Source organism: Lepeophtheirus salmonis, chromosome 5 (assembly GCF_016086655.4).
Source record: "Lepeophtheirus salmonis chromosome 5, UVic_Lsal_1.4, whole genome shotgun sequence".
Lineage (NCBI taxonomy): Eukaryota > Metazoa > Arthropoda > Copepoda > Siphonostomatoida > Caligidae > Lepeophtheirus > Lepeophtheirus salmonis.
In genome coordinates this window covers 39,845,971-39,867,342 of record NC_052135.2, presented here as the reverse complement: position 1 = coordinate 39,867,342, position 21,372 = coordinate 39,845,971, and positions in this window count along the sequence as shown.

The window sequence follows — 21,372 nt, the reverse complement described above, 5'->3', positions numbered from 1 at the left end:
GGCTCGAAAAAGAAAAAAAAGAATCCCAAGCTTGATGAGTTCCGACAAAATTCGGTTTTTTATGCCCAGGAGTCAAGTTTTTTTGTGTCTTCCTTTATTTACTGGATAAACTCTAGTACCAATAAACGAGTTTTGCTCGTGGGACACCCATACTTTTTCCCAACCTATTATTATTTATAATTGATTGTAATGAAGGAATCTCTAATCTTGAATATTTTTTTAATACTTATAACTCTCTGCTACTTGAATTCAAACCCTATGTGAGTAATTTTCCGGGAATTTTTAGCCAGCCCAACATTGAAATAGATTTTTATGAATATATTTATCTTTATTCTTAGTTGTTACATATCATCCTACGAATAAGCATCAGTCAAAAATATAAATACTTTTTTACCATTTAGGGTAGATAAATTATAAAAAGATTATTTGAAACCTCGATAATTGATTTTAGATTAAAGAAATAGCTCAGAAATTAATTATTCATCATTCTAAAAAATTAAGCACAGAAAGATTATCATCAATTAAGAATTTACATAGTTGGATCAAAAATAAAAATATGTGCAATCCTTTACAGATAAATTAGGAACTTACCAGGCCGTGCAAAATTATTTACCGATGATGTAAATATAATTTTTAAGAGGTTTTGTGGAAACCAATATGATTGTTTCGAACTTTTACTGTTAAAATAAACAAAAATCCTTCCTGTGAGAGCGTATCAACTTCCAAACGTGAGACCATGTCCAATCAGGGAACTAAGAAAATCGAAATTGCAGCCCTCCTCCGAGCGGGAGTTTCTCATAACAACATTAAGGAACAGGTTGGGCCTCGTTGAAGACAATTTACAACGTTTCCAAGCGCTTGGAGGCTGGTGGTGATCTCAAGGATTCCCCTGGGGCTGGCAGGAAGCCCACTGTCTCAACAAGGCAAGTAAAGGCAGTGTTCAAGAGGACTCCCAACAGGTCCATTGCCGACATGGCCAGAAAGATGGGAACGTCGACATCAAATGTTTCAAAGGCATTGAAAAGTGCTGGAGGAAAGTCCCTGAGGCGTATTGAACGCCCTCTGCTAACTGAACGTCAGCGAGAACTCAGACTTGAGCGTGCCAACAAAAACTTGAATGATATCAAGAGCTCATCTGGACGCATCATCATTTTTTCAAATGAGAAAACTTTTACGGTCGATCCTGCTTTCAACAGCCAAAATGACCGTGTTGTGAGCTTTGGAGATCCAACGGAAAGGCCATGAAGCCGGTATGGTTCCCCGCTGGCTCAGATTAACAGCTGAGGATTATGTGAACATTCTAGCGTCCAAGGTCCTTCCGTGGATCAAATCCATAGTCGGCAACTCTCCTTGGGGTTTTCAACAAGATGGAGCACCCGCCCATGCTTCCAAGAAAGCTCAGGAGTAGCTCAAGGACAATATGAACTTTTGGCCAAGGACTACTGGCCCCCTCAGAGCCCAGATCTGATCCCACTAGACTTCCCTATCTAGACGCACGTGGAGACCAAGGCCTGCAAAAAACGACACAAGAACATAAATGCCTTAATGGCTGCTGTTAACAAGGCCTGGGCCTCCATGGACGCCGATTACATCCAGTAAGTATTTGGCAGCTTCAGACGTCGCTTGACCAGTGTCATTGAGTCAAATGGTGTTTACATTGATTAAATTTGATCACAAACTATTTTATTATTCTAAAAATGTATGAATAAATTGTTTCTAAAGTCATTCAAATGTAATTATTGTCCTCGATATGTTCTGAACAAAAATTGGTAAATAATTCTGCACGGCCCTGTATTATTTGCAAATTATACTATTTATAGAAATGTAATTTATTGATCCAATCAAATCAAAGCTTGTGAAGTTGTTGCCCGTAGTCCTATGCTTTGATCCATTTGATCTTGTCTTCTCCAACTAAATAATCTTTTTTATCCTGCAACTGCCTTCATTATAAGATCAATTGGTATAATCATGCAGTTTCCGGTGATGTAAGCATTTAAGGAGCTAACACGACTGTAGGATTATTTGTTGACCTATTCTTAAAGGAGGATCCACAGATAGTAATTGGGAATATTTAAATCTGGATTATTCCTTGGCCAAATTTTAGGTGTCATAAAAACCGGATCCTCTCAGATAGAAATGACTGAGTAAACTTAAAGACATAGTCGTGCACAAGTACCACATTGTTCAAGCCAAACTTATCAACAATTTTGGGTAGCAAAATGTTCATCCGGTTCTTCAGGTTCTCAGGAGTGTTTATCTTAAGTCCAGCTTTGATGATATGTAGTGGCACGATGAAACCGTCGTTGGCCACATCTCAAAAACCATGACTCCAGCCGGATTCTTGCACTTCAAAACTGATGGGACTTCAATCAGATCACGAGCTATGCCTCTTGCATTTGTTTGATTAATTTCTGCGCCCGCCAGATACTTTTTCTCATCGACGTGCAGAATGACCTTTGAAGCCTTCTTGTGCTTCAAGTAGAAAAAAATATTTGTACAGCAATCAGTTCTGATAATCTTGGCTTTCCTTTTAAACAAAGTCTCTTATGTATATATATCAATTAGCAAAATTCCCAATTTATATGCAAAGCCTTGTACTTATACAAGATATTACAAGGATATTTTGTCTCTGGGTCGGATATATACCCCAATAACGTAACGTAGGATTATTCAATTGAGTTTTTTACTTTACGTTTTAAGGCCTTGAGTTATGGTTTTAAATTCAAAAAATTACTCCCTTACGTTATTAAGTGAATTTTGATGTGTATAGCAACTCTCTCGACCGATTAAACACAAAGAAATAAAATATTAATTACCAAAATACCTATACTTAATAGAACGGTACTGTTTTTGTGTAGAAGACTCCATTCATATCAAAACTATTCAATAACAAATCATAAAAATTAGCAAATTTCACTTAACCGTAGCAAATTTTTTTAAATTTTTGTACCCGATTTATTATTTTTTATGAAAAAAAACACTGTATTAGTTTTTGCAATTGATGTGGGATATAATATTACTAAAATTTGTGGCGATTATCTGTTTTTGGTTATTCATTTTGCTCAACCATAAGAGCTTCTCAAACTTAAAAATTTGTCCATTGAAATTACATAAGAATATTTTGAGGTTATTAAAAGTCATTCCTATTATGAGGATTCAGACAAGATAAACTGAGAAAGTTACTGCTAAGTGCAAAGGACCTCATAACCCATTTCCCTTTTTCTGTAACAGTTATAAAAATTTAAATATAGAAAAATGGATATTGGAAATGACTAAAGTTACATTTTAAGTGGTTATATATATATATACAAAACTTCATTTCACAATCATTCGGAATATTAACTTTGAGCAGAATTTTTTTTTGAGTTTTTGATGTTGAAGTTAGAGCATAATTTATTTTTCTAATCTGTTTTGAAAAAAATATCTTTAACTTTGTCTAATTTATACGTCAATATCTCTATAATTAATTAATTATTTGATGTTAGTTTTCCTTTTGTAGAAAAACTCGATGATTTTGTGTTGTATGGTTAACTCCCATTGTTGTTTTGGTGTGAATTTTTATCATAATTTGTATTAAATTGCCGGAGACGCCTTTTCACTAACTTGTAGCAATTACCCAAATGTCTTTTGTAATTTTAGCTTATACAACCTCCGTAGATGTCATCTTGCTGAGCCTGGAAACAACATTAGCCTTCTCCTCGACCATAAATACATTGTAAAGTCAGGTATGTGTACTCCTTGTAGAGGGAAAAGTATCTAATACTTAATGAGGTTTGAATAATGGGAACATCCTCTATATTACAAAAGACTCTGTAATAATATTTAAAAAATATATTTTTATTGCATAACTGTATGGATTGTTCTAGATGATTATGCGCACTGCAAATTCCTATACAAACTTTATATACATTACATAATTTTTCGAAACCCTTTTACAAGTTTTTCCCATTGCGTGTATATAAACAATTAAAAAACTCCAAAAACAGGTCAAAGATTGATTCATTGCTTCTTAATAATATCTTAAAAAGATAAATAATAAACTTTGATTATTTATACATATATTTACACAAAGTTTCCATCTTTTCCCTTGAAAAAAGCATGAATAATATTTCAAGTCGTAACATTTTCTTCCCTACTCGCTTGAAAAACATTACAAATAAGCTAAAATGTTCCTATTTTAAATTATAATATTTCATACCCCAAACATTTTGCCAAACTTATAAACATAATATCTACTTATATATATTTGTGTCTTGCAATACTTTTTTTGTCGCTAATATATACTATTTTCATATCTACATATGTAGACCGTCAACATAAAAGGAAGTTGGGGTTTTTTATTATCAAAATTAACTCTTGCTAATATTTTTATTCTTAACCTAATTATTCTACATTTTCATCTCAAAAAATATTTTTATAAGACTTTCAGAGGCCTTGGAAATGTCACTCATAAATATTTAAAAGTATCGATGAGTTTTAGAAAAAAAATAATATTTGAAAGGGTTTATCGGAAAAAAACCAAGTTTCATATATCAAATGAAGGGTTAATCTATATATTGGCTACTGTTTTAATACTATAGCTAATATTTTAAGGTATCATAATCCATCTTAGAAATTAGAATATACAGCCAACAATTAAGCTTAATAAGTCAATTATATAATTTGATGCTTATATTTTTGAAAAAGAAAAGTTGAGGTATTAAAAAGGAGATAACACATTATATGATATATGGAAATGCTCAAAAAGTAGAAATAAACAGAACTTGACAATTAGTATATTGTCCTAACAGGAACTCCACTTGGCACAGAACTCAAAATTTTAACTTTAATCCAACATCAGGTAGTATATACATAGTTTTGTGATATATAAAGCATCTGGATTGGCTATATACTTGATTGTCATATTCTTATCATGGAAATGAAAGAGTGATAGAGAGATAAGTAAGGGAACATACCTTTCTATTTCACATCTACTTCCATGGTATATTTGTTACCTGAAACCAGTACAGAATTAAAATATTGGAATTAAAATTGATATTCAACTAACTGCATTTTTAGATATTCGATACATCTCTAACAATAAGAATACCTGCAAATAGAACTTGATAAAAAAAATACTATTTATCTATTCTTTGAAAATAATAATTTAGAATTTAATTATATTTATGTAGGTATAAATTGAGCATGTACAGAGTGATAGTCAATTATTTTAATATATATATATACTCATTAGACTTTGCCATATCAAGCAATTATTAATTCGACGAATTCTTATAAGATATATGTTGAAGTCTTTAATCATCAGGATACATGTAATTTTTTTAACCCATCGTCTGCTTATTCCAAAAAAAGTAATAACGACATTTCAATAATAAAAATAACATACATATTCCTAGCCTTGGCTTAAGATAACGGTACACTTGAAACATATAAAAAAATAACCTTGATAATAATAAAAAAGAGGGATCCAAACCGTTAGTAGTTTATAGAAGGATTGAAAATTATATTGTATGGATACCTAAGTAGATTTACTTCATTAGAGGCTTGATTAACCACATTGTTGCAAACATAATAATTAAACTTTAATTTTATTCATATGTTTTTCCTTAAAAAATAATATATCGTAAATTACTCAATGGTTTCACAGAAATAAAATAAGAATAAAATTAATAATTCATTAAGATTCAGTAAAAGGAAAAATAAACACTTTACAAAATATTTGTATGTTGAATGTTGATTTGTATTTTTTTAGAGTTGCTGGCTCTATGTACTATTAAAAGCTCTATGAATACATGTCATTAAAAAAATCATTTTTTTAAAAATAATTAAGTTATTGTACAGGTTTAAAAATAATAACACTATTCAACATGAAAATATAACCCTTTTTTCAGTTATGTGGTATACAGAGTGTTTTTTAAGTATTATTTTACAACATCAACATGATTTAGTGTTCTTTTTTTGTTTTGAAAGATCAAAACGGAAAAAAAGCATGAAATATAGTTTGTAAATAATTATATTGTAGAACATATATTGCAAGTAAAAAAAAAAAAGACGAAAAATACACCTTTCTAGAAAGTCTAATAAATTCATTATTTTAAATCACAACTATTAAAATTTCATTTGTCGTAAGGTTAAGATACACTTCATACTAAAACATGATAAATAGAAAAAAACAAGACTTACTTAGAGTTAACATTTTAAAATTTGTTTAAGATTTGTTGCTTGAAAAACATGTGGATAGTATATAAAATGTTGCTCTCTGTAGACCATAAAAACATATATGTTGGGATATAAAGGGTAATTCTAAATATCTAGAGGTAAAATATATCAGAAACACACCATTTCCATCCTAGGAAAAACATTTTTGACTATTTTAATCAGTTATGAACACAGTTACTATGTAAGTAAATTTGTCTATCAAGCAATATTTTGAAGTAATATTAATAAGGGATACGCCGATTAATTGCAACTATTGAGTAATTGGCAACTTTTCTGATAAATCAACAATAGGTAAAATACTATCAATTAGTGTGTAATCTGCAAACATTTTTGGTATCTAGTCTTATTTACAGTGTATGTAGTATTTACCATAAAATAATCAACGGAGTAACAACTGCTTAATTAGTCAAATTGCTTATCCGTACATCCCTAATATTAATCCAACAATCATATAAGATATATATCAATTAAATTTATCTTAGATAATTTTAGACGCCAGAATGATAGGACAATGATATCCGTAACTGATTTGTCACAAGAAAATATATAAGTTTTTAATTTATTTGCCAATGTTGTATGTTTTCCTATTGACAATGATTTCCTACTGAATTGAGGTCCACAGACTAGATAGGCCACTCCATAAAATTAATATGCTTCTCGTTTGTTTCCATTGTCGTTGTCGTAATGCAAGATCCATTACATGGCCATTATTAGTGCACTATACTGAGGGGAGGAAGTTGTTGCTCAAGAATTCCAGAAGAATAGACAGGCCTGCGGCGTCCTTCCTCCCTACAATCCTGTGAAGTCATCCTTTACTCTTCACCTCAGAAACGCCTCAAAAAAATAATATTTCCATGGCCATGATTGACGGTGGTATTAATGGTATTACACAAAGCATTATTCTTCCTCCAAATTCTGTTTTTTTGTTCATATGATGTATCTCAATGTTAAAATGAACCTACCATTAAAATTATAGGGCGATTTTTCTTCAAAAGTGGGCAAACTTAAAAAATAACAAGAAATTAAATACTTATTTTCTCCACTATATACATATTAGTAAAAGGTTCTATTTAAAACAGTCTCTGATTTTTAATTGCCATTAAAGCTGTTACGTAAAATTTTGACATCTTTTTAACATTTCAAATACCATTGATTAAAATATATACAAGACTTGTTTTTAATATAGAATATAAAAAAAAATAGTAAACCAACAAAATAGAAAATAATCATTAACCTATTGTCATTTAGGCCAATTGTTCAATTTTCAATAACTCTTTAGTATTTTTTTTCATATGATGGTATAGTTATAAATAAATATTTGTATATTTGTTTATATTTGACAAATTTAAGTTTGCATAATTAAGAATTTACAACGGAACCGTTTAGAAAAAACCTTGTATTGTAAAGGTGAACAAGCTAACCACGGTGTATGTACCTAAAGTGACAAAATACTAAATCGTTAATTTTTCTGAATAAGGAAGACTTGTTTAAATTTACCACACACAAGTTCCAAAGAACATCAACCTAAAACACTTTTGTTTTTAAAACTTTTATATGCTAGAGTACTATAAATAAATCATCAAAATTTGGGGTAATACGTTGATAATTATTTTTATGTTTTTTATTTTCTAGCAGCATAAGTTTTAAAATGTGATATACTATTATTTGAGACGTTCTATTGCACCGTCATGCACAGTTTGAGTGATATAGAATGATTTAAACATGGATTCAAAAAAAGTTTTTATAAAACATATTCTTGTCATAAATTTATTGATTTCATTGTCCCAATTAAATAATAATGTAATATGAATACCAAATTCGCCATATTTACTTTTGTTAATCTAACGAAGTTCTGATGTAGGTGCAACAAAAAGCAAATGAGCAGATAAGTATCCCTTTTTTTTTCAATTCAATTGATTTACCTCCAGTCTACCTTAAAATCCATATTGTTGAATAAAAAAGTAGAGCCCTAATAACCTTAACAAATGCCTTAGGAAAGATTTTGTTCAAATGTTTCATAAGAAAAGGTGCTTGGTAGAGTCAAATGCTTTGAATAATCAGTAGGCATAGCCACATCATTTATTTGACATTCATTTACCAATTCTACTGGCGCCTTAATATTCCCTAAAACATTACTGCTTCTTCTTCTTAAAAAAAAATATTTACTCTAGTATACACTTTATGTTTAAAATTGCTCTATTTGTTTGCATAAAACTTTCACATTTTTTATGTATGATGTATTAAGCATTATTATAAGCTACTAATGACTGAAGTCATTATTACATCAGAATTCAATTTATTCCAATGTATTTTATGAAATTTAAAGTTTTTCTTGATATAATTTGTAATATTGTGTTTTGAGAAGATTGTTCCTTGCACTGGGCAGGGGGTTTCTACCACTTCCTGTAATATTTTGAAAGCACTCATGAAACTAATTCAAAATATTCAATTTCTTTCTACTCTTTTTCTATCAACCAATATTAGCTTACCCCCAGTTGTTGGACTAAATGTTTTTAAAGCCAAAGACTTAATTTACTTTCTTGTTCAATTTTTAAATTCCCCTCTTTATCAACTATATCATAAACTCTAAAATGTAAGTTTTATTTCAGAGTCAGTGTAGAAATAGAATAAAATACATATTGTGTGGCAACAAGTACAATTTTAGTAAAAAAATTTTATTGCGTATCTGACTTTACACGAATTTCCTTTACGGATATTGAGTGAACCTATGTCATTCTATTCATAATTTTTTTTTTTTTTTCAAAAGTAGATACATTGGATATAAAAGTATGAATATTTTCAATTAAAAATTTGTTTATAAACATAAAACTTTTTTCTACTTAAATTCAATGTAGCTTTTCTGATAAACTGTTTTCTTTTGATATCTTTTCTATTTTTTTATTTAATTGGTCAAATGAAGTTATACAGATTAAGTATAAGTAAATTTAACGCTGTAAGATTTTCTTTTACTTAATCAGTATAACCCCATCTGACCAATTAAAGGAACATTAAAAAAATATGCAACTAGATATATAACAACAATTAGTATTTTTATACTTATTAAGTCAATCAAATTAGTTATTTGTATTTATTTTGTAGTTACACTTTGTTACAAATATTCAGCTTAGATCGAGTTAAGAAATAATTTAAAAATAAGGAGGTGATATGACTTTTATAATGTATGTTAAATTGGTTAAACCACTTGTTAGAGGAATTAAAATTATTTTGCACTACTTTTAAAATTTTGAGATGAAATTTGGCTTGCAGTCAACAATAATATAAATACTTTACTAACAATTTTTAAGTGGAATCCAAAATGTTACACATAATGATGCGCAGTAATAGTAAGTTCAGATATTCTTGAATGTTGTGCGACAATCACAGATTAACTTTTGGAAATTGGACGTCACTTCAAAGTTTGAATAATAAAAAAATAACTCAGTGAATAAAAAAAATACAAAAGTAAATTGATAGATCTAGTATAATTTTGATAATTGGAGAACATTCGGTTAAGAAGAAAAAAAGTTGGCTAGAAAACTTATTTTCTGTAATATACAGTCTTGAATTTAATAAAAAGTTAATTAGAGGTAGAATTACCACAATTTCTAAAATTTTGTTTAATGTTTACAAGAATAACTAAATTGTAAACTTGGAAGTTGTTTGTTTGGTAGGAAGTTTAGTATTTCCTAGAGCTGGATTTTGTTTGAAACGAAAATGATAAACTCTGAAGTGGTCCAATTTTCTCCTCTCATAGGCACTGCTCATTTAATTTTGTATATTAATAAAGTGATTTGTAACTCTAACTCGTCAATCGACATAATATATCAGAACGAAAAAATGGTAGTATTTTAAAATCCAGTAAAATCTGATGAACTTAGAAAAGGAAGCATTGGAGAATTACATAATTTATTTTCATGCTCAAAAGTGAGGCTATTCTTCCTTTAGCTAATATATGCAGTAACATACAACCCACTGACTCCTTGTCACTTGAAAATGAATGTATCCAAAAAAGTATTTGCTGAAGCAATTACAGTATTTAGAAAATAACTCTTTATTTTGCATTTAAGGGATGAATGGACATGTCAGATAATACAATATACTAAACGGCGTGTTGATGACAGAAAATTCAATTTGCAATTTCAATAGGCTACAGATTGCTTAATTTTTTTACAAAGAAAAGATCATTTTAGAAAAAATTGACCTTAAAAAGGAGTGGTACCATTTTTTTAAAAGAAAAAATAGAATTTAAAATAATTCGATCAACACTTGAAAATTGACCATATTAATATTTTCTTTGGGTGATTTAACATCACTAATCATATGAAGCATCTGAGTTTTTGATTATATAATGTACAGTTGGATTTCTATACTATAGGTATTCTGGAATTATAGAATAATATGCAAGTGATTAAGATATATATACGGTGTATGAAAGTTCGACAAAGTTGCAAGACATAAACTTATCATATTCATCAAATGAATAATTACAATGTTCAATATAAAGCTCCTTTATAATGATTTATGTATCTTGATAAAGAAAAATATAAATAAGTTTGTACTGTCATCACTTACTACAAGTGCATGGAACTGTTGTTCTCCTTAGAAAATGAATTGTCATTCAAAAGAAATTATATTTATACAACATGATAAATCAATACATTACATAAATTACCCCAAACGTCTTATGTTATCAATTCTTAGTATAACCTCGTGTTCGAGTTTTTTTATAGTAGGCAATCTGGGTAGTGTTTTCATTTGATTTTTAAAAGCTATTATCATTTTTTTTTCATTTTTGAGGAGACAAAATTGAAAAACAAACTGTGTGTGTGCACATAAAAAATGGAAATAACACTAAGGGTTTCGTGTGAAATTACAGTAAATTTAAGTCCTTGTTCGACTCAGAGTAAAATTGAAGATTGTCATTGAAGTAATTTCTACCTACGTCCTTTTTAGATCCGGAGTGGAACTTTTCTTTATTCTATTTTTCTTAAAGCTACTTATAGCTAATCTAATGACACTTTTGACAGTTAGCTCCTTTTCTCACAAAAGTTATTCAAATTGTGAGAATGACCATATTATTTTTCTTTACATTGCCAATTGATATAACTCTAACAATACACTATCAAAAACACAAGTGTTCATCCTACAAAACTATGAACGAACAACTTTTAAAAAAATGAAGTAATATAAAAACTTCAAAGGCTATGAGCAAATTCTAAACATTGATCAAAAACTTTATATTCATTCATTACTAAAAAAATAATATGTCAAAAAGATATATATTTAAGAACAACTTAAAGTCATTTCATATGATATTCGATGCGGTGTATAATTATTGCTTCGTCATATTTTGTTAAAAGCGTAGGTATACTTTTGTATTTTTATATGACAGCTTTTTTTTCACAGAAAAAATAAAATGCCCAATATAGAAATGTAAATATACAGCGACTACGAGGGATCAACTAGAAATTGTATTCCTGTCCTTTTCTGAACAGGTTATTAGTGGTGTATAATTTATTCCTTCCTTTGTTTATCAAAAATAATAAATTATGAAATAGACATGGCGTATCAAGTCTTTTTCAGAGAACGAATTAAATAAAACATCCATATTTTCTATAAAAATCCCATCCCTAATCAAAATATGAGTCAAACGATAAACAAAGCACACTTAGACCATTTTAAACCTATAAAAATCGAGAGTGATAATTTTAATTTGCCATTGATATGTTTTTCACCTCTTTCGTTTGAGTCTTTTTTGTTTAAGCTAATTCTATAAAACAAGAGGATACTGAAGAACACGTGATCAGTATTTTTTACAAAGTAGCGTTCATAGTGGCAATTTTGCCCGCTAGAGACGTTGGGAAGACTTGAATACTACTTAATAACTAACTACACGGGCTACATAAATTCACCCTTTCAACTGATTTAAGAAGGTTAATACTGCAAAGAGAAGAAAACGTTACATGTATCACGAGGGGACATGATAAAGTAACGTTGTCTATGGGATAATCAGATAGTGCCATCTTACCAGGGGGGGGGGATATATAAGTACGACCAGGAATCTACAGAAGCTAAGAGTTTGACCACCTAAGGGTGGAAAAAGAAGGCAAAAATTTATTGTATATTTCATGCAAACAAAGTTCCTTGGTATATTGTACAATCATTTGTACCTGAGATACAAGTTTCCACCATTTTAATCAATTTATTTCCCCTTTTATAATTTGAATTTTTTTACATCATAAATGTATGTATGTTTAAATAAAGTTACATTTTATATGAAGAAATCATCATCATCATAGTGAGAGTGTTCACTTTTTCAACAATAACAAGAATAACGTTTTTCTTCATATTTTTTAAATTTTGTTCCAACCTTAAAGATGTATCTTCAAGAAGAAAACGAAGAAGGGAAAAAATTACCGGAAATTACATTTTTCCTTTTCTTCACAACATTATAAGTAGTAGTATAGCTAAAGAAAAAGACTTCAGAATAGGAGTTTCATCATTTTTTTCTTCTTCATATTATATACTTATGTTCATAAAATATATATCAATTTCAGCAGCTACTCATACAAAAGATAAAATAGTCAAGAAAATAATGAGTTCAAGTTGTATATTTTTAAATAGGTATGTAAAATGTGCGGCCGTTGTTTTAAAAATGAATTTTCATTGTCTGCAACAGCTGCGCACGCGTAAGTAAAATGTTGTTTCTTGTTTTGAAGGCTTGCCAAAAATGTTTGGCGTCAGTTAAAAAATATGAGATATATGAACAAATAATTTGTTCCACAATTGTGGAAAAAGCTGAGTGTCCTTGTTGTGATCCACGCCGGACGAGACAATGTTGAGATTGCAAACTTTTTAAACCTACACATGTCCTCTGTCTGGAACTAGAAAAGACTGGAGGTGATTATGAATCAAGAGCAACGCGTGTTGATCACAATATGACCTCATATTTTTTTTGTTGGACCCAGTGTTTGGCCTCCAAGCTCACAAGAACTCAACCCCATAGACCTATTTGTGTGGGGTTTAGTTGAACAACACACAAACAGATTTTCCACCAAATCCGAGCTGATGTCTAAGATCTGGGAGGAATGAAGGAATCTGCCAAGTGAAACTTTCATTAAACTTACTTCGCGTTCAAGGTCAAATCCAGGCCGTTATTGACCACAAAGGCGATTACTTTGAAAAATAATAATTTTGTTTTTGATTGATATTTTATTTTGCATTGGTAATTATAAAAATCAGATTATTAGTTTACGAGAAAATTGGTTAGTTGTTCAATGAAAGATGCACCCTGTACTCTTATGTATTTAGATTATCGATTATCAAACACACCCTGATTTGCAAATGTGACACTTTGTGATAGAAACATGTATATAAAAAATCAATGCCATGTGGCCAATGCGTTTATGTTATCAATGCAATTGAGGCCATAACATAAAAATCCTTAAAAGTTTTTATTCTAGAATCTAGTCATGTTTGATATTCTTGCTAAATATCTTTGTATTTGTATTATTCCTATCAAAAGCTTTAACTTAATAAAAATCATGACCATATTCTAGGAAACATATTAAAGTTGAGGAAGCTTCAGTTATGACCCCGAGTACATAAGGCCTCAGTGGTCACTAAGGAAAAACTCCGTTTTCGTTGATTTGTTGACTGCATGTTTATATCACCAAGTATAACTTTTATCGGAAAAAGTGAAAAAATCCAATAACATAAGGGCGTTTGATATTTCTTAATATAATAACTTAAGATTTTGTTGATATTCATAATCAAATTTGTTTATTATTTGAACGTATGTAGAAAAATGTTTCTTAAGGAGATGTTCTGACGATTGAATAGAGAGTCTCAAAACTAAAAAAAGTTATATTTTTACAGCATTATTTTAAAAAGATGTAGATATCCATTGTTAGAGTAGTAAATTATAAACATTTTCTCACGTGCAAGATTGTTTGTTTAAAAAAAAAAGAATTAGAACATATTTTTTTTTACCATCTTTTTTAAATAAGTAAGTATCAATTAAAACAATATACATGTGTAAAGTTTATAATGACAAATTTAATTTTATTAATATTTTTTCGTTTGATAGAATAAATTGAGTCCTTCTAATAAACTATTGTTTGGAAATTCAAAAATGAAATTTTAAATGTATAACTTAACCCAACTTTGCTTTCTGAACTCGTTTTCATGATAAATTTAATAAAAAAATATCTTGCATTTTGGATTATAGTTTGCAAACTACTGATCTGATGGAAACATATAATACATCATTTCATAGCTATTAAGTTATGCACCAAAATTGTTTAATCAATTTTTTCCCTCTATTATTAAAAAAAAGGTTGAGATTGACCATATTTTATTACCCTCAATATTTTGAGTATCATATCCTTTAATTTTGATAAAAAAAATCGAAACCAAGATCAAAACATTATCTCACTTTAGAAAAAATATTAGAGTGGTAGATTTTATTTATATATTTTCTACATGTTGCAACTTGTAAAAACAAAATGGTTAAGTTTCAACGATAAAAAAAAGAACAATTATTAAGATCTGGTTGCATCCACTTGGTTTCAACTTTATAACCTATTCTTAAAGAACGTATGATGAGGATAATATAATTTTTAAATATTGGAGGGATGGTCGATACTTATATTTATGATATACACTTTGACTTTTTCATGAAACTGATAATTGTATTTGGTAGTAGATTATATTGTTTATAGTTATATTACTTATTAATACATAATAATCAAGTTATATTAATACCAAGTTTAGAAAAAGTAATGATACCTTCTGAAAATACAGTTTTGAATACATAGGTCTTGTTGATTTAATCTTTAAGTTCCCATTATTTTTGAATAGCTTAGATTCTAAGCCTTTGATTGATATACATGTTGTAAACAAAAAATCTGTATATGTCGCGATGGAGGCAAGAAGAGACAATTTAATCACAGGCAATTTAACCCGCACCGGGAGGACCACCTCAGACATAATGAAGGCCTCAAACGTCAGCAAGGACACAATCTGCAGTGTCAGAAATCATTTGGCTGATGATAACAACCTAAAGGACAACCCCAAATGTTGAATACGCACCAAAGTGAAGCCTGAAGACATCATGGAGGCCTTTAAGTTCAACCAAACGATGAAGACGTTAGATTACGCTAAGAAAAAGAAGAAGATTTTACTGTGGGTAAGACCAATCGAAAGGCTGGAGGGAGGACCCTTAGAAGAATTGAGATGCCACTCCTACCCCAATGTCAAAAATAACTTCGTCTTCAGTGTTGTCAACAATTCTTGAGTGATACGATGAACAACAGCAACTGGTTGATTATTTTCAGTGATGAAAATACCTTTACCGTTGACTGCGCCTACAAAAAGGAAAATGATCGGGTAGTATGCTTTGGCAAGGCTGAGAACAGCATCAGAACAGTCGCCAAGACAAAAATTTGACCTTTGTGATGATATTGGGGATTGTGGTATCAACTGGAGAAAAAATGCCGCCAACTTGGTTTCCTATAGGATGCCGGTTACTCCCAGCCGAATACTTGATTGTGTTGAAGGAAAATGTGGTCCCATAGATCACCCAGACTATGAAAGATCCAACAAGGCTGCGTTTTTATTTCAGCGGTACGGGTTCAGGCCTATTCTGCAAATATTGTACAAGAGTGTATGAGTGGCAACAAGAACATCATACATAAATCTGAATCCACTGGATTACTCTAATTGGTGGCAAATTGAGAAGAATGCCTTCAAAGTTCGCCACCCTAATATTGATGCCCTGAAGACCTCCGTCAACCGTAAGTTAAGCAGTATGAAAAAGGACTACATTACCAATGTGGGCAAGGGTTTTTACGGAGGCGTTTGGAGGCTGTCATTGAGACTGATGGTAGCCAAATTCATAATTAATGTGCATTGTTATAGTAAAAAATATTATAACTCAAAAAATTTTGTGTACAACATCATCCTGATCCATTACGAGTATTTTAATGAGTTCTTAGAGGGACACTTCAGTACTTTTCTACACCCAGTATGTGTTAAACATTCATATTTTTTGCTTGCCAGTAAAATTGATAGGGATATGAGCCATTATTTGAAATGGAATTTTGTACCATCCAAGATCCTTATTTTTATAATAATTCTGCATAGTATAACGCTGTCTCAATGCCAAATATTTTATAACAAACGTAGAAATATTCTGCTCTGAAAGTTATTATATAGTAGATCAAGGCTATTGTCCGTATTCCTTTCCCCAATAGAGTTATTGTAGAACAAGATATGAAACCTTAACTAAATATTGATAAACTCAGAAAAATTACGCAGATACTAAATTGTTGAATCTTGTCCAGTCAAGATGTGTACTTTGACTAAAAATAACAATTATCTTTTTCTTCGCAAAATAATACAAAACGTTATGTTTGGTCTCCTCTTTGTCTCTTGTTGTTAAGGAGAAGGAGAGGCTCATATAATATTTATATTTTTTACTGGGGCTTATAAAATAATGTTTTTCTTACAAAGAGGATTAACAATCATGTGCTTAATAGTTACGTCCCAGGCTACAAATTGTCAGCTGAAGTGACGATTTTGTCATTTATGAACTAAAAAAATTAAAGATTTATAGTTTATATATTGAAAATAAACATTCCAAAAATTAAAGATTTATAGTCTATATATTGCTCGAAGTCTCTGGAGCTTTTTATTTTGGGTGGTGTTTTCTATTTCCTTCAAAAAAAAAATTTAGTTTGCTCAAACTCTTGAGCTCCTGTCTTTCAACTCCAAAGATTTGATTTCTTTGATTTTTCATATATTTAAACACAACATGTTATTCTCATTCTATAAACGTGATGATCTTGATTCTAATGTTTCAGCCATTCGGTCTTTTTAGGTGCTTGAGAGTTTTAGAGTTATTCTTCACACGGGTAACATTCTCTTCTGTAGATTTTTCCTCTGGTCATTAAAATGCTTCAGAGATTAGACAATCAAAAATGATACAGCAGATATTTTTTCCATTGGCTTTAAACTTTCAATTCGACGTTGAATTATTTATAATTGATTGTTTGATAGTGAAGTGGATTTTTTTTATTGTACTTAAATGGTTTCATAAATAAATTATTTTCCTCTAATAACAATATATGTTCATGCTAACAGCCACGTTTTGTTACTTCGTTTTAAAGCTTTATTAACGAGCTCTGATGAAAATATAAATCAAAAATTGTTTACAAAATTAACATTGATTTAACTACATTAATAATTCAAAACCTCAAAATTGAGAAAAATTAATTGCCCCGCAGTTAAAACTTATGTGAAGAGTATTTAAGATGAATTAGATCGTATTTATTCCTATATCAAAGCATCCACTGCCACAGAATGAGGCATAAGAAATGTAATCCATCTAATATACTTTGACTTTCAAATTTAATATTAAAGAAAAAAAATTTCATTCAATTTGTAAAATTGTAAAATGTCGTCTAAATTTTGTAACGAGTATTTGCTACTCTGTCCATTTTTATGAAACTATGAAGAATGCTTTTTTTCAATTTGGTAGTTTGTGAAACACTTTTTTTGTTTAATTTCTTACAACTTTTAGGTAAAAAAATAATCGATTATCTTTACTTATTATAATTTGGTAAATTGAAAATTAAAATGTTTCTATAATATTACATATTATTCTTAAACTTAGTCTAATCAAATTTATCGTCTTAAGAAGTATCTTTAATAATAATTAAAGACTTGAGCGTATCAGTTTATTTTATCTCTAATTAATGAATAATTAATTTAAAATATCTTTAATGGAACCCCTTCAATGCTCCGTAGCAGAAAAAATAACTTTGTAAATTATAAAATTTTTATTGGTAGTATGACCTTGTATATATTGTTCTTTCAGTCCTGCCCCATTCAGTCTCTGTCAAGTACTGCATATCCGTCCTAAAAGTTATAACGCTCAGTTTTCGATGACGTCACTCTTCTTTATTTCTTCTTGTTTTATCATTCCTACTATTGACAGTCAAAAGGACCGGTCCCAAGGACTGATAAGTCTGGTGCACGGTCCTAAGACTGGATTAAACCGAATAAATATGTACTTAAACAACTTATCCTTTACATTAATATTATTACTGCATAATAATATTAATGTAAAGAATAATGGCATAATTAAAATTCTCTGGCATCAAAAATGATAACTTTGAATTACTTATGTTATTCTAATAATGGTATATATAAAGAAATATTAATAAGATTTACAAATACCGTTATTTTTGAAAGTTTATTGACTATATTTAGTAAATTCATAACCATTTTAAAAAAAATCCCACTTTCAATATTTGATTCAATATCAAAAAATAATATTAGTTCTTATGCCTCAAATTTTGCTGCCTCCCTCAAAAACTAAAACTAATTAGCATTTATTACCTCATCTAACAAAATTGAACGGTGGTTTTTGTTTTCGCCTTGATTTTTTTCTAGGCAGTATTACTCAAAAATTTATTAACTGATTTTGATGAAACTTTGTAGGAAGGCTATATATGTTAAATATGATGCCATTAAATTTTAGAAGTAAGGGTCAAAGAGCAAGCTCACACAAAACGTTGAAATTAAAACTCAAATTAATTTTGAGAGAAAATGATCTAGGAGGAGGTTTCCTCTGTAGTGTGTGCCCATTTATTGTTTATTAATGTCTAGATGTGACGTGATTTAGTAGGACGTTTGGAACGATTAAGATTATTGGACAACGTGCTCTAGAGAAATTATTATCTTGAACTATAATGAACTTAACAACAATTGCTAGTTAAGATAGAGTAATTATAGTACTAGAATAATTACTTTTACTTCATTTTTTCTCCTTTATGCTCTGTCAAATCATTACGGAAAAGTTTATATGTTAAGTCACAATATGTATATTACAACAGCTGCTACCTCTTGATTTGTGTTGTCCTATACACACACAAATCATGTTTTCAAAAGAATAATGTTAAGGGGTAACAAACAAAAAACTAAAAAGACTCACTCACATGGTGATAGATAGACTGTTAATCATAAAAAAAGTCATTAAAGCAAGAGAACAAAACAACAAAAGCCTGCAAACATTCATTTGTTATTGGAGAATAATTAAAGGAAAAAAAAATTAAAAGAAAAGCTGGCAGAGGATCTATGTATTAGAAGGTCAATTCAAATCCAACGAATATCAACTTATAAGCTTCTTTTTGTTAATTTTGTCCACAAAATTTGTTTACTTTGTTATGGAAATCAGTGTATCAATAAATAAAAAAAATCCATTTTGAGATCGCTCAACTACTTTGGAAATAAACCCATATTTTTTTTTATTATAATTGCTTCTTTCTTCTTAAATAATCATCCAAATAATTGGTATATAAATTTTGTATCTTGTGACTTTTTTTTTGTTTATTAAATAAACTTTAAAAAAGTATTTCCACAACTTTCACAATGATTTGTTATGTATAGTTACAAAAAATATAACAAAGAAAAATTTAACCTAATTTTAAGTAATAATTGTTAAACAAAAAACAAATACATTGTTTTGGGAAGTTTGACACAATGTGCAAGTTGTGTACCACATAATACAAGCAATATTTTATCTATATTCATTTGTTTTAACCAATACTAAAGCAAAACAAAATGCAATATATTACTTAATATTTTTTTTTATACAAAACTTGTTTTGTAGCTTCACCTATTGTCTAAAATGTATATTAAATTCCCTTTACCATTAAGACTTTTATTTAAACTCTAATTAAAAGTTTACAATTTAATGCTTACTTTGTAATTTGGGTGAATTCTTTTTTTGAAAGCTTCGGAAATTTTGTAAACATTTAAACAAAGGTTACACTTTTAAACTCATATAACTCAATTTTAAATTTGCATTAACTGATGGTAAAGGTTGTCTGATTATTTTATATTACCATTGTTACTAAATATAAAAAATTACAAACGTAATTATATATTTAAAAAAAAAAAAATATATCGGTAACTTTTGAAGTGTTCAATATTAGTATATCATGGCCAGAAAAAAATTGTAATCTTCAAAAAGAATTGTCAATGTGATTTTTCAAACTCAACGAGTCAGATGATCACTTAGTGCATCAAACTTCTATATACGGCTATAAAAATCTGTAGAAACATTAAAATCACCCTAATGTAGAAATGGATTGGTACCCTTGTATGTAAGTAGTTGTAGAAATATATTAAGGGAAAGCAGAGCTCAATTATATATCTTAATATTGCATTAATATCGTCTTTTGTGTTTATTTTTATATTATTATTTTGCAAGAAACAAATGCATATCGTCTTCTGGAAATAAAAACAAAACAAAAAATTGAGTTATTTTGTAAATTTGTCTATAGAATGGGAATATCAATAATAATAACAATATTACATAGAACTGCCGTAAGCCGTAAAAGTTAGAGATGCGTGAAGTTGCACTAGAGGGATATTGTAATTTATAGACTTCTTCTTTTTTTAGTTTGTAATCTCTGCAAAATAATGTGTTTGTTCAGAAATATAAAGAGAAAAAACATACGCATATGTCACGAAATGCAACAAAGGATATGATGGTCATCAACTGTTACTTAGCTTTCTTTATTATTGTTCTCCACACAAATCTATGGTTTAGTTTTCAAATTTGCAATATTTTTTTTTCTCAACATACAAAATTTTTGATTTTTGATTATGTGTTTTGTTTGATCATTTTATTTTACATACTTGAACAAATTTTTTTATGAAGTAATACTATTACAAGACTGAAAATTTCTAAGTAAGAAATGCACATTTTCTTCGTTGACTATATATTTCAAATTGCATACATCATGTTTTTTTAACCAAAAAATTGTCAAAATGTTGAAATCAAAGATTACAAGCTTTGTATGTAACAAATGACATATGTTTGGCGTTAAAGTGTTCAAAAAAAATTATTGGTGTTACAATAATGAACAAAAAAATTATTTTATTTTTGTAGGAAATTGATCCATTTTATTGTATACATATATATTGAGAAAAAAAAATCACAGGAAGTGATGGGAACAAGTCACCTCCATGATAATAGTTAAGAAGTATTTTGCAAGCAGTTGCATAATACATATTTATATGTACTACCTACATACAGATGTGAATTTTTGACTGAGGGAGAATTTCCGGTATGGAATT